General features: G+C 43.8%; 1 protein-coding gene across 1 annotated transcript in view; it reads right to left on the bottom strand.

Moving 5' to 3' along the window:
* Positions 1 to 12149, bottom strand: part of ZDHHC8 (zDHHC palmitoyltransferase 8) — a 65335-nt gene that overhangs the window by 22406 nt on the left and 30780 nt on the right. The gene's annotated exons all lie outside the window — the stretch shown is intronic.

Below are 12149 nucleotides of genomic sequence, written 5' to 3'. Positions count from 1 at the left end.
AAATTTGAATCCCACCACTGCTACAGACCCCTCACACCCTGAACATAAACTGTTTCAACTCCTACCTTCAAAACAACTCTGTAGAGCCCTGCACACCAGAACAACTAGACACAAGGAGAGTTTTTTCCCAAACGCCATCACTCTGCTAAACAAATAATTCCCTCAACACCGTCCAACTATTTACTAAGTCTGCACTACTATCACTATCACTATTAATCTTCCCATTCTTCCTTTCACCCATCTCTTCCCACTTATGACTTTATGGCTGTAACTTTGTTGCTTGTATCCTTATGATTTATACTGACTGTTTCCTAGTACGATTTAATTGCTTATTTATTTAATTTATATTGACGCCTGTTCGCCCATGGCGATTTATTGTACCCTATGACTATCATTAAGTGTTGTACCTTATGATTCTTGACAAATGTATCTTTTCTTTTATGTACACTGAGAGCATTTGCACCAAGACAAATTCCTTGTGTGTCCAATCAAACTTGGCCAATAAAGAATTCTGTCTGTCTCTCTGTCTGTCTGTCTCTCTGTCTATCAAACTATCTATCTATCTATCTATCTATCTATCTATCTATCTATCTATCTATCTATCTATCTATCAAAATAGCATGGATACAGATTGAAAAAAAGAAAAGTGAATAGGATAGTAATTTGCAAGAGGAGAAGTGGATGCAGAAAAAAAAATAATTCGTCCAAGATTGGATTTCACAGAATGTTCTCTGTTTCTTTTATTTCTTTATGTTCTTTTCTTGTTCAACTGGCTACAGCAGAAAGGTCAGAAAATCCGAAACAATTGTAAGCGAGGATTATTCTACGCCTTATTGGCTTTCTTTGCAGGGTAAAATAAATAGCATGTTTGAATGAGTTCAGCAAAGTTTAAATAAAGGACAGAGTGAATAATTATAAGCATCAGCCAGATGTCCTGGTCCCCACCCTGTTGCTGTTTCTGGTATAATTTGTTTTCTGGGAAAAAATTTTTTACAAGCACTTAAAGTGTTGTGAAAACTTAGGATGTGCAAAACCTTTGAAAAATAAACTATCTCCCTTTGTAAAATGTAATTCCATCCATTAAAGGACTAGAATCCTTCATTTTATACAAGTCAAAACTTTTTGTTCTTGGAATCGTAGAAGCTGACGGTAACTTTATACCTAGAATGAGACAAACTATTAAAGCAAAAAACCCCAATACCTCAATCAAGGAACTACAAAGGAGAAAATCGTACTTCCACCCCACGCCAGCAAGGCGTGCTTCTGTATATATATAATAGGGAGCAAATCCCACTCAGTAGCACTGATGAAGTTACCTGGTTGGATAAGGAAATGTCTGTGAGAAATCAGTCAAGCTCAGAGAGCAGCAAGAAGCTCACAATCTTTCTCATCCTCCTCTCTGCAAACCCCACTCCCTTGCAGCACTGATGATGTTACCTAGCTGGGTCATGAAACGTCTGCAAGAAAACCACAAAGAGCCCACGATTCTCCTCCTCCTCCTCCTCCTCCTCCCATTCTCCTCCTCCTCCACAAACCCGAACTCCCTTCTAGCACGGATTATGTTACCTAGTTGGGTCATGAAATGTCTGCAAGAAATAAGCAAGCTCAGGCAGCACAAGGACCCCAGTTCTCGTCCTCCTCTTCCTCCTCCTCCACAAACCCCCCTCCCTTCTCGCCCTGATGACGTTCCCTAGTTGGGTCATGAAACGTCTGCAAGAAAAGCACCAAGCTCAGAGACTCCAGAGTTGAAGCCTATTCTCTTCTACTGAAACTGTATTTTCATAAGTCCATCGAGATATCAGATTTGCCTTTCCTTACCATGAATTTTTTTTTGGGGGGGGCGGTGGGGGGCTGGTGTGAGAGAGCAGCCTCCCACTACTCCATAGCCACCAACTTCTGATTACAAAAGCATAACAGTTCTTCCAAGAACCCAAGGGGGGTAGTTTACTTTTCCTTGGAAATGTTCCAATTTCTCTGTTGACTAAATGCCAGGCTGTGTTGTCTATTTTGTCTGCAGAGCTGGTACCCTTGGGCCAAACTTATCTCTCCCCTCCTTCTCTCCCTCTGTCTTTCTCTCTCTCTCTTTCTCTCTCTCTCTCCCCCTTTCTTTCTCTCTCTTGCAACCCACTTGGCTCCAGGAAATGTCACCTAGCAGCTGCCTTCGAAAGCTTGATTTCTCCCACTTCTTTTACGGAGCCCATCAAACCGACGGAGTGGGCTGCTTGGATGAACAGAGAACAATGGCCTTGTTCCACCCAACAGCGTAGACAACTTCCCGAAGCAACAAGCCATAAACACACACACACAACTGTGCAACTTCTCACCTCCCTCGAATGAAGTTGAGGGATGGTCTCTCCTCCAGCCCCGCAGTAACGTTGTAGGCTAGCTTAAGGTGGGATCATCAACCCAGGAATCCAGGACAATCAGGATGAAGGAGGTTTAAAATCTCACGCGTTCTCACCGGTGTATGAAAAAAAAAAGTGTCCCTTCAGAACCACAGAGTTGGAAGGGACCCTGGAGGTCCAACCCCCTGCTTAGGCAGGGAACGCCATACTAATTTAGACAAATGGTTGTATAATCTCTTCTTGCAAACCTCCAGCAATGAAGCACCCACAACTTCTGGAGGCAAGTTGTTCCACTGATTAATTGTTCTAATTGTCAGGAAATTCCTCTTTAGTTCTAGGTTGCTTCTCTCCTTGATTAGTTTCCATCCTTGGCTTCTTGTCCTGCCTTCTGTACACTTCTGCACACTTTTCTAAGTGTGTTTGTTTATTCTTTCTACTGCAAAGGTACTGTTCTATGGATGTGAAGCTCCCAAAACCAAGAACCTCATGCAAAGTAACTTTGAAGCGGTTTCCTTTATGGTTCCTCACCTATAGACAGAATCTTGCCAGACTGAACAACTAAGATCCATGGTGGTGCAGTGGTTAGAATGCAGTACTGCAGGCGAACTCACTTCTCACTGCATGAGTTCGATTCTGAGTGGCTCAAGGTTGACTCAGCCTTCTATCCTTCTGGGGTGGGTAAAATGTCGACCCAGATTGTTGGAGGCAATATGCTGACTCTGTAAACCGCTTAGAGAGGGCTGTGAAGCGGTATATAAGTCTAAGTGCGATTGCTATTGCTGCTTGTATCCTTAGAGATATAACGAGGAGCTGACTTGACTTCCTTACCCTGAAACAAACTATCTAAGCTTTGGCGTCTCTCGGTCTCTGGGAATGCATCCAGGTAATCCAGACTACATTCCACCACAATTAAGTGGTTCTATTGATTGACTGAGAGAAGGGCCATTCTCCAGAACCTTCATCTGGAAATTCCACAGCAGGCCTCCAAATGTTCCAGTGGTTGATTTGGGAGGCCAGGCCATCTCCCACAACAACCTGCTCTAAGATCTCCTCCCATGACCTCCAAGCCTCCTTTAATAAGTATGTAGAAGTGCTGGAGAGGTCTATACATCCCTAAATCATGTAGCAAGAGGTGGACTGGATCTTCAGACCAGCCACAACTTTCATTCAAATGCTACTTGCTTGTTCTGAGGGTGTCCCTCATCTGTTCCTGCTACCCTTGTTATGGATGGCACAACCAGGATTAAAGCAACTCCCAGAATTCTTCAGCCAGCCTCATCCTCAAACATCTTCTGAGTTGTGGTTGAAGGGCCCATGGAGATGAACCTACGTCATGCAATGTAAAGCACCACACACTTCAAGGTGTCGTTTCTATCCTCAATTTCCTTGGAAATTTCCCCTCTGGGGAAACATCTTACCATGCGAGACGCAATTGTTCACGGAAACGATAAGGAGAATGGAATTGGAGCTATCAACCGAGATTCCTCGGAACAACAGGGGAGCTGTTAATTTCCCTCTGCCAAGTTTTGAATAGTGTGTGTGTACATGTGTATGCGTATGTGTGTGTGTGTGTGTGTGTGTGCATCAGTCACACCATAAAAAATTTTCCTTTGTACTTCTTAGGAAACACATTGTGGGCTTTTTGGACTGAGCCAGTTTCAAACAAAAACGGAAAGTCAGCACTATTATTTGGCTGAAATTCTTCTAATAAAAAAAGTAATAATAATAACCCAATGTTTTGAATCTCAGTGATAAACCAGTCTGTAGCTACCAGGAAATTACTCCCAGATCTGAATAGCTCCCAAATATCCCAACTGGGTTCAACATTATATTGATTGCTCAAGTTTAACATTCTGGTCCCAAGGACTAGCCTAGAATGATAGTTTGCCCTGATTCATCCATGATCCCAAACTTTTATTTGGTTTCTTCGCTTAAACCTCACAATAGGGTTTAGCTCCATTGTGAACACACATTTCTTCCATGACTTTGCGGCTGTGCCGTGAATTGCTCTCCGAAATAATTTATTTAAATATGCAATTCACATGGTGGCTCATCTCCCAGCAGCGACCAAAGGAAGATGGAACCAATCCCGAAAGAGATTGGATTTTATTCCTACTGAATTCCAGGTCAGTAAGAATCAAATCAATATCATAATAAAAGCCGGAGTATAGATAGCTAAGAAGTTGAGCCTTCTGTCCCGTAAAAAACAACAAGAGAGTGGGTGGTTTGGTCCTGTTTGATAATTTAGGTATCAGACTTAGAAGCCATATTTTACTTGGAAGCTTCGAGGCTGCCACATTCAGGCCTGGGAATTTGGGAGGGGGGATTTCATAGTGAGGTAGAAGATTAGACTCAACAACATTCCTTTCTCAGAGAGTCAAGGACATGTTGCCCTGCACCTGGAAGGGAGTGACTGGAGAGATGTCTCCAGTTGGGATGAAGATTGGATTGGGCCATGTGATGGACTGATGGATGCAGGGGATGGATCTTGGATTTCTCTTTTGGGAAGGGAAAAGTCAGAACTCTCAGATTTGGGTTTTCCCAGATGTGCCAATAGGACAACGCTCATAAAATGGAACTTTGAGGAATTGTTTGTCTCAGAGTTTATTGCTTTGGAGTTGGTTAGTTGGACACTAGGTTTGACATCCATGTTTCTGGGGATCCCTACACAAGGTTTTGTCTTAGTGGTTAAGGCACTACCACCAGGGTAGAAAGCAAGAGACCATCTAGTCCTTCCTTGGGCATGAAATCTGGCTGGAGAAGTGTAGGCCAATCACCAGGAGACGGTGAGTTCGAGTCCTGCCTTGGGAATGAAAGCTGGCTGGGTGACTTTGGGGCATTCCCTCTCTCTCAGCCCAACTCACCTCACGGGGCTGTTGTGGGGGAAAGAGGAGAAAGGATAATAGGGTATGTTCACTGCCTTGAGTTATTTGCAAAGGTAAGAAAAGTGAGATAAGATAGATGATAGATGGATGGATGGATGGATGGATGGATGGATGGATGGATGGATAGATAGATAGATAGATAGATAGATAGATAGATAGATAGATAGATAGATAGATAAGTAGACAGGCTGGCAGGGAGGCAGGCAGACAGGAAGGAAGGAAGGAAGGAAGGAAGGAAGGAAGGAAGGAAGGAAGGAAGGAAGGAAGGAAGGAAGGAAGGAAGGAAGGAAGGAGAGTAGAGGGGAAAGGAAGAGAGGGAAGAGGAGGAAGAGAAGGAAGGAAGGAAGGAAGGAAGGAAGGAAGGAAGGAAGGAAGGAAGGAAGGAAGGAAGGAAGGAAGGAAGGAAGGAAGGAGCAATACAATTTCAAAAGGATGCAAGATTAATCCACATGTCCCTTCAGATCTCCCTTGCAGTCATCTCTGAGTTTATTGCTCTAGCCTGGTATTAATCATTTCCCCCCCACTTTCATTATAAATCATGCGCAGGGAGCATTGATGTGCCAGCAGCATTAATAAGCAAGGGAATGCAGGGAACCAAACATTAAAGGTAATCTTGTGTACACCTCTCGCTCCTTCTCTCCCTCTCTCTCTCTTTCTCTCTCTCCCTCTTTTCAGTAGCAGTTCCGGCTTATTAGCTTCTTCGGCTCCTAGGGTCTGGTGCAGGAAACAAAGGCATTAAATCTTAATTGAAACTACCTTTCTTCCAAAGGTTTAGTGGAAATAATTAAACCTTGCAGCCATGACTCAAGGGAATGCTACAGCATTTTGATTCATCGCGAAACAAAGGAGCTACTTAGGTGTCACCAAACAGAAACACTATTTCATCCTGGGGAGCGGCCACAGGAGAAACATGTGTTCGATTGCCAACCGTGATTCTATTAGGTATGACAAGCTGTGAAAAACCAGAACTGTACATTGGCTGAATGACTGTCCCAGTGCTTACAGGTATACTGTATAAGCTCGGATTGCAAAACACAGCGAACAGAATCACGAGGATTTCGGCTTACACACACTGCTATGTTAGAGGGTAGCTGTGTTCACACTCCACACCACAAGGGAGCTAGGCACATTTTTATTCTGGTACAATAAGAGGAGGAGGAGGAGGAAGAGAAGAAGAAGAAGAAGAAGAAGAAGAAGAAGAAGAAGAAGAAGAAGAAGAAGAAGAAGAAGAAGAAGAAGAAGAAGAAGAAGAAGAAGAAGAAGAAGAAGAAGAGGAGGAGGAGGAGGAGGAGGAGGAGGAGGAGGAGGAGGAGGAGGAGGAGGAGGAGGAGGAGGAGGAGGAGGAGGAGGAGGAGGAAGAGGAAGAGGAGAATTTATACAATATCCTTTCTGCCTTTCATATTGTGATCATGGGAATGCATTTCCTTTTGCCATCCTTCTACTTGTTCCATGTTTTTCCACCACTTCTAAAATATATATACAGTATATTCACGCTTTATGGGCATGTTCCTTCTTAACATGGATCCTTATCCAGCCCCTGGGTTAGTGAAACCCAAATAAATTGCAGTGGACACATGTTGACAGAGGTGGTGAATTTGGCTACCTGTCAGCAAGATCTCCAACCAATTTGTAACCGAACATAGACAAGGAAGTCAGTAAAGAAGCACTCTTAATACTTTTGTTAATCTCTTCACCACATCGATACAACATGTTGAGTGATGTTCTAACCAAGCAGCATAATGACTTGGTACCCATGTGGGAAAGCAGAACGCTGGATCCACGCCTCACATTAAAATACAGTTCTAGATTTATATCTCTAGTTCTAAATAGTCATATTTTTTGATCAAACTGCAATGAGATGAGTCCGCTCATTGCAATAAACCATCAACCACACTCATCACAGTCTGGGTTCACACAAGATGACGAAGTGTTGTCGTGCATAAGCGCACAATTGTGCCTAACCATCCCAGTCCTATTGTCCCCAATTATCCATTTCCTGTATTTATACTCATGTTATTATCTTGTAAGCTATTGACAAATAAATAAATAAGTCAAAACGAGAAAAAAGTCACAAGATGGCTTGGAATTTTGCGAGACTCAGGCACTGGGACAGGATTCATATTTTGCCTAATCCCACTAATGGTAGTTTTTTTTTTTTTTAACCGTGATTGCTCAAAGGCGCCCAGATTGGTTCACGCAACTTGCAAAGCCATAAACCGTGGTTTGCAAACCGTGGTAGCTGGGTTTCGCCAGCATGTCCCAGCTCCCAGCCCAGCTCCTATAATTTAGCACAACGTTGTTTTCCCCAGTGTCATCTCAAGAAGTTTATATATATATGCAAATTCAGTTGATTTCTTCTGTATTCAGTGGAGGCTGACTTCCAAGGAAATAAACAGTTTGTAAACACAATCTGGTTCAGACAATAAACACAATCTTTCCTCTAAGTGGGCTGGATTTTTATTCCTTTGCAGAGAAATGTGGAAACGTTATGCCGCTCTGCTTATCTACCTACCTATCTTTTCCTTCTCTTTGGTGGTATTCGGTTTTTTTTTTAATACCGGTTCTGTGGGCGCGGCTTGGTGGGCGTTGGTGTGATTTGGTAGACATGGCTTGGTGGCCATGGCAGGGGAAGGAAACTGCAAAATCCCCATTCCTTCCCCACCCCACTAACCTGCTTTCCAGCTCCAATCTCCTGTGCAGGGCAAACAAAGAAGACCCAGCCAATCAGCTGGGACTCAATGGGAGGTGGAGAATAGTTGGGGGCGGGGCCAGTCAGAGGCGGTATTTGCCGGTCCTCCAAACTACTCAAAATTTCCGCTACCAGTTTTGCAGAACTGGTCAGAACTGGTTGAATACTTTTAATACTTTTAATACTAATTTAATACATAATGTCTTATGTCTTAAAAAAAATACCACCTCTGGAAGAATCTATTTTGTTGAAAAAAAACAAAACTAAGGAAGAGATGCTGGGAAGGCCGACTCCTGAACCTTAGTCACAGTCATCCTATGGAACAAAGAAGGCCTGCACTAAAAACAACCTAAAAAGCAAGATAGAAATTAGGGGGTGGAAAGGTGGAAGCTCTTCAGAGGGAGATGGAACCTGGAAATAATCAAGAATTTCCTGACAATGTGAATGATTAATTAATGGAACCATTTGCCTGATGGAGTTGTGGGTGCCCCATCACTGGAGGCTCTCAAGAAAAGACCAGAGAACCACTTGTCTGGCAATGGTATAAGGACTCCTGCCTTGAGCTGAGGGTTGGACTAGATGACCTCGAAGGTCCCTTCCAGCCCTATGTTTCTATGAAGATCCCTGAGAATAGCCAAGAAAACAAACAAACAGAACGCTGGACAAAAACAGTCTGGAGTTCTCACTTGGGCACAAAAGACCAGGCCCTAAGTCATTATTTTGGACACATGATGGATCCCAGTTGATCCCAGTTGTCTTAGGAAGGCCATAAATGCTAGAAAAGGGTGGAAGGAGAGAGAAGGAGAGATGGATGGATGGATGGGTGGACTCGGTTACTTTAGGGATAGGCACGCCATTGGAAGACTTGAAGTTGGAGATAGCTCAACCTGGAGAGAAAAAAATCTATTTAAATAGTTGCTAAGCATCCACACACCAATTTGAAAGCAGACCACCAATTTTTGGCTAGGTTGTGCTCTATCTGTTTTTCTCTACCTAACCAACCTGTTTTCCCATCTGGTTTCTTTGCACCTGCCTCTCGAGTTAAGTATTCGATCTGCTAGTGACACAGTCAGGGGGCCCAGGGCTCCACGATGCCAACCAAATTCTTATTTAACTCCGGTAACTGTTGCCTAACGTGCCACGTCCTCGGCAACAACAAGCACAAGAGCCCAGATAGAGAACATTGAATACAGCGATGCCAGTCCCGATATTTGGGACGGAGAACTTTGGCGTGAAGTGCGCCTCCCTCTGGTCCGTAAAATGAGAATTTCATGAATGGAGAGTCCCTGGTGGAAACCGGGGTTCTTGCATTAATATCGCCACTGGGCAAATCAACGGAAACCATTTTTTGTTTGATGTCGGCCAAGAAAGTTTGTGGAAGGTGGGATTGTCACAATGCAGAATGAGGAAAGGGAGAGAGGCAAACGTAAAAATTATAGAGGGGAGAAGGAGAAGGGTAAACAATAATTAAAAGAAGGAGGACCTTTTCTGCTACCACAGCTTTACTTTCCTCTCGATTAGGACTGCAGAAAAAAACATGGCTACCAACCTGCCTTCCATGGAGGACCTGTATACTGCACGAGTCAAAAAGAGGGCTGTGAAAATAGCTACAGACCCCTCACATCCCGGACATAAACTGTTTCAACTCCTTCCCTCAAAACGATGCTATAGGGCACTGCACGCCAGAACAACTAGACAAAAGAACAGTTTTCTCCCAAACGCCATCACTCTGCTAAACAAATAATTCCCTCAACACTGTCCAACTATTTACAAAGTCTGCACTACTATTACTGTTAATCTTGTCATCAGTCCTTATCACCCATCCCCTCCCACTTGTGACTGTAGGACTGTAACTTTGTCGCTTGTATCCTTACAATTTATATTTGACTGTTTCCTAGTATGACTGGATTGCTTATTGTACCCTATGACTATCATTAATGTTGCACCTGACGATTCTTGACTCTTGACGAATGTACCTTTTCTTTTATGGACACTGAGAGCATTTGCACCAAGACAAATTCCTTGTGTGTCCAATCACACTTGGCCAATAAACTATTCTATTCTATTCTATTCTATTCTATTCTATTCTATTCCATTCCATTCCATTCCATTCCATTCTATTCTATTCATTGAAAAGAGACTGTACCTTCACAAATATCCATGCTACTGTATTTTAAAACCAACCCTAATTTTTATAGCAGAAGTACTCCTCCATCTTTCTAGACCAATTAATCTCTTTTCTCCAGCCCTGGTACATATGTTGGGGAACCCCAACAAACAATGGTTTAACCATGAAACCGGGATTCAGCAGCAGGATAAACTCCAGGCGTCCAGGCCAAGGGGTGATGCTTCCGTTACAACACACCTTTCCTTCCCTCTTCCTCCACCCCTCCCTTTGGGTTTTAAAGGCGTTAGAAACTCCGCTGTGATTTTTGGCTGCGATCTTAAATGGCGAAAACAATGGGACTTCCAGGTAAACAGGGAGAAGGATCAAACTGTCATGGTGCATTTAATGAAATCACGGAAGCAGCTGCTAGGTTCGCTTTGGAGAAGCGCTCTTTGCGAGCCAAAAGGCATGAAGGCGAACACGCAAACTGTGTGTTCCTGTCCTGCTGTGTCTACAGCACAATCCCAGGGACTCCTGGAATTACAACCGTTCGTTCAGTGACCGTAGTAAGGAGTTACAGTGGACTTGAGGGCTGTTTTTCACACTGACGACCGTCACAGCGTCCTCAGGCCTGGTGGATCCAAATTCAGGCGCTTGGGACGTGTGGCTAACTTAAACAGCTTGCAGGGATTCACTTAATGAAGGTCGTAAAGTGAGGCAAACCTCACCGAATTGTCTCGCTTAGCAAATGGAAATTTGAGGCTTAACTGTAGTCATAGCATAGGTGGGATTCAGCCGGTTCTGAGCGTTTTCTACAGAACCAGTAGCGGAAATTTGGAGTAGTTGGGAGAACCGGCCCAATCCCATCTCTGACTGGCCCTGTCCCCTCTATTCTCAGCCTCCCATTGAGCCCCAGCTGATCGGCTGGGTCTCCTTTGGTTGCCCTGCACAGGAGAACAGAGCTGGAAAGCAGGTTAGTGGGGGTGGGGAGGGAAGGGGGATTTTGTAGCATCCTTCCCCTGCCACACCCATCAAGCCACGTCCACCAAGCCACACCACGGCCACAGAACCACTAATTAAAAAACATTGAATCCCACCATTGGCTCATAGGTTGAGGACAAAGTCTCACAAAGAAGAGATGCATTGTGAATGGGATCTCTCTCAATATCTCTCTCTCTCTCTCCTTCCCTCTCTCTCTCTCTCTCTCTCTCTCTCTCCTTCCCCCCCCTTCTCTCTCTCTCCTTAGTAAGGCATTGAGACGAATCCTGCATTTTACATAAATTACGAAGACAGTTTAAGTTTTGTCTACAAGCGTGCCTCGCAGTCTAATAGATTAATTACAATGACTAAATTACTAATTACGATTCAGGTAATTACGAAGAAGGGAGCACTGTGGCAACATTGCAAACAGCTGGCCTTGTATTGGGTATATATATATATTAATTTGTTTCGGTTGTTTTATCTGTTTTGATGATATTCATCATCCTATTGTAGACCGTATCGCATTTGGGGAAGGAGCTTTCTTTCCCAGTTGTTTCCCACGTGCTTTTATTTCAACGGCAATGTTGTGAGGTCTCAGCTTGCCAGATTTACTTCACAACCGTGTGATTAACTTGACAACTGCAGTGATTCACTTTACAACGGTGGCCAGAAAAGTCACAAATTGGGGCAAATCTCAGTGAACGACTATCTCGCTCAGGAAGAGAAACGTTGGGCTGTAAAGTCGCTGTAAGTCGAAGATTACCTGTAGAAGCCTGCTTACTACAGGTAATCCTCGGCTTACAACCACAATTGAGCCCAACATTTCTGTTGTTAAGGGAGACACTTGTTCCATGAGTTTTGTCCCAATATACTGTTATATACTGTTCCTGCACAGCCTGGATTAATTGCTTTGGGGGTGACATTTCTCTGCGGACCACCAACATTTTCTCATGGACCGCCAGTGGTCCCTGGCCCACTGGTTGGAGACCACTGATCTACTCCAACCCCCTGCCCAAGCAGGAGACCCTACTACACCTTTTATGACAAACGGCAGTCCAATCTCTTCTTGAAAGTCTCAGGTAACTCTCCAGCAATTTGGTGGGAATATACATGTCCCTGGGTTTGAGTTTCAATCAGTATTA

This window comes from Pseudonaja textilis, chromosome 15, assembly GCF_049901715.1.
Source record: "Pseudonaja textilis isolate UNSWEBS1 chromosome 15, rPseTex1.2, whole genome shotgun sequence".
NCBI classification, from domain to species: Eukaryota; Metazoa; Chordata; class Lepidosauria; order Squamata; family Elapidae; genus Pseudonaja; species Pseudonaja textilis.
Note: the sequence above shows the minus strand (reverse complement) of the source record. Positions and strands in the feature narration are given on the sequence as shown.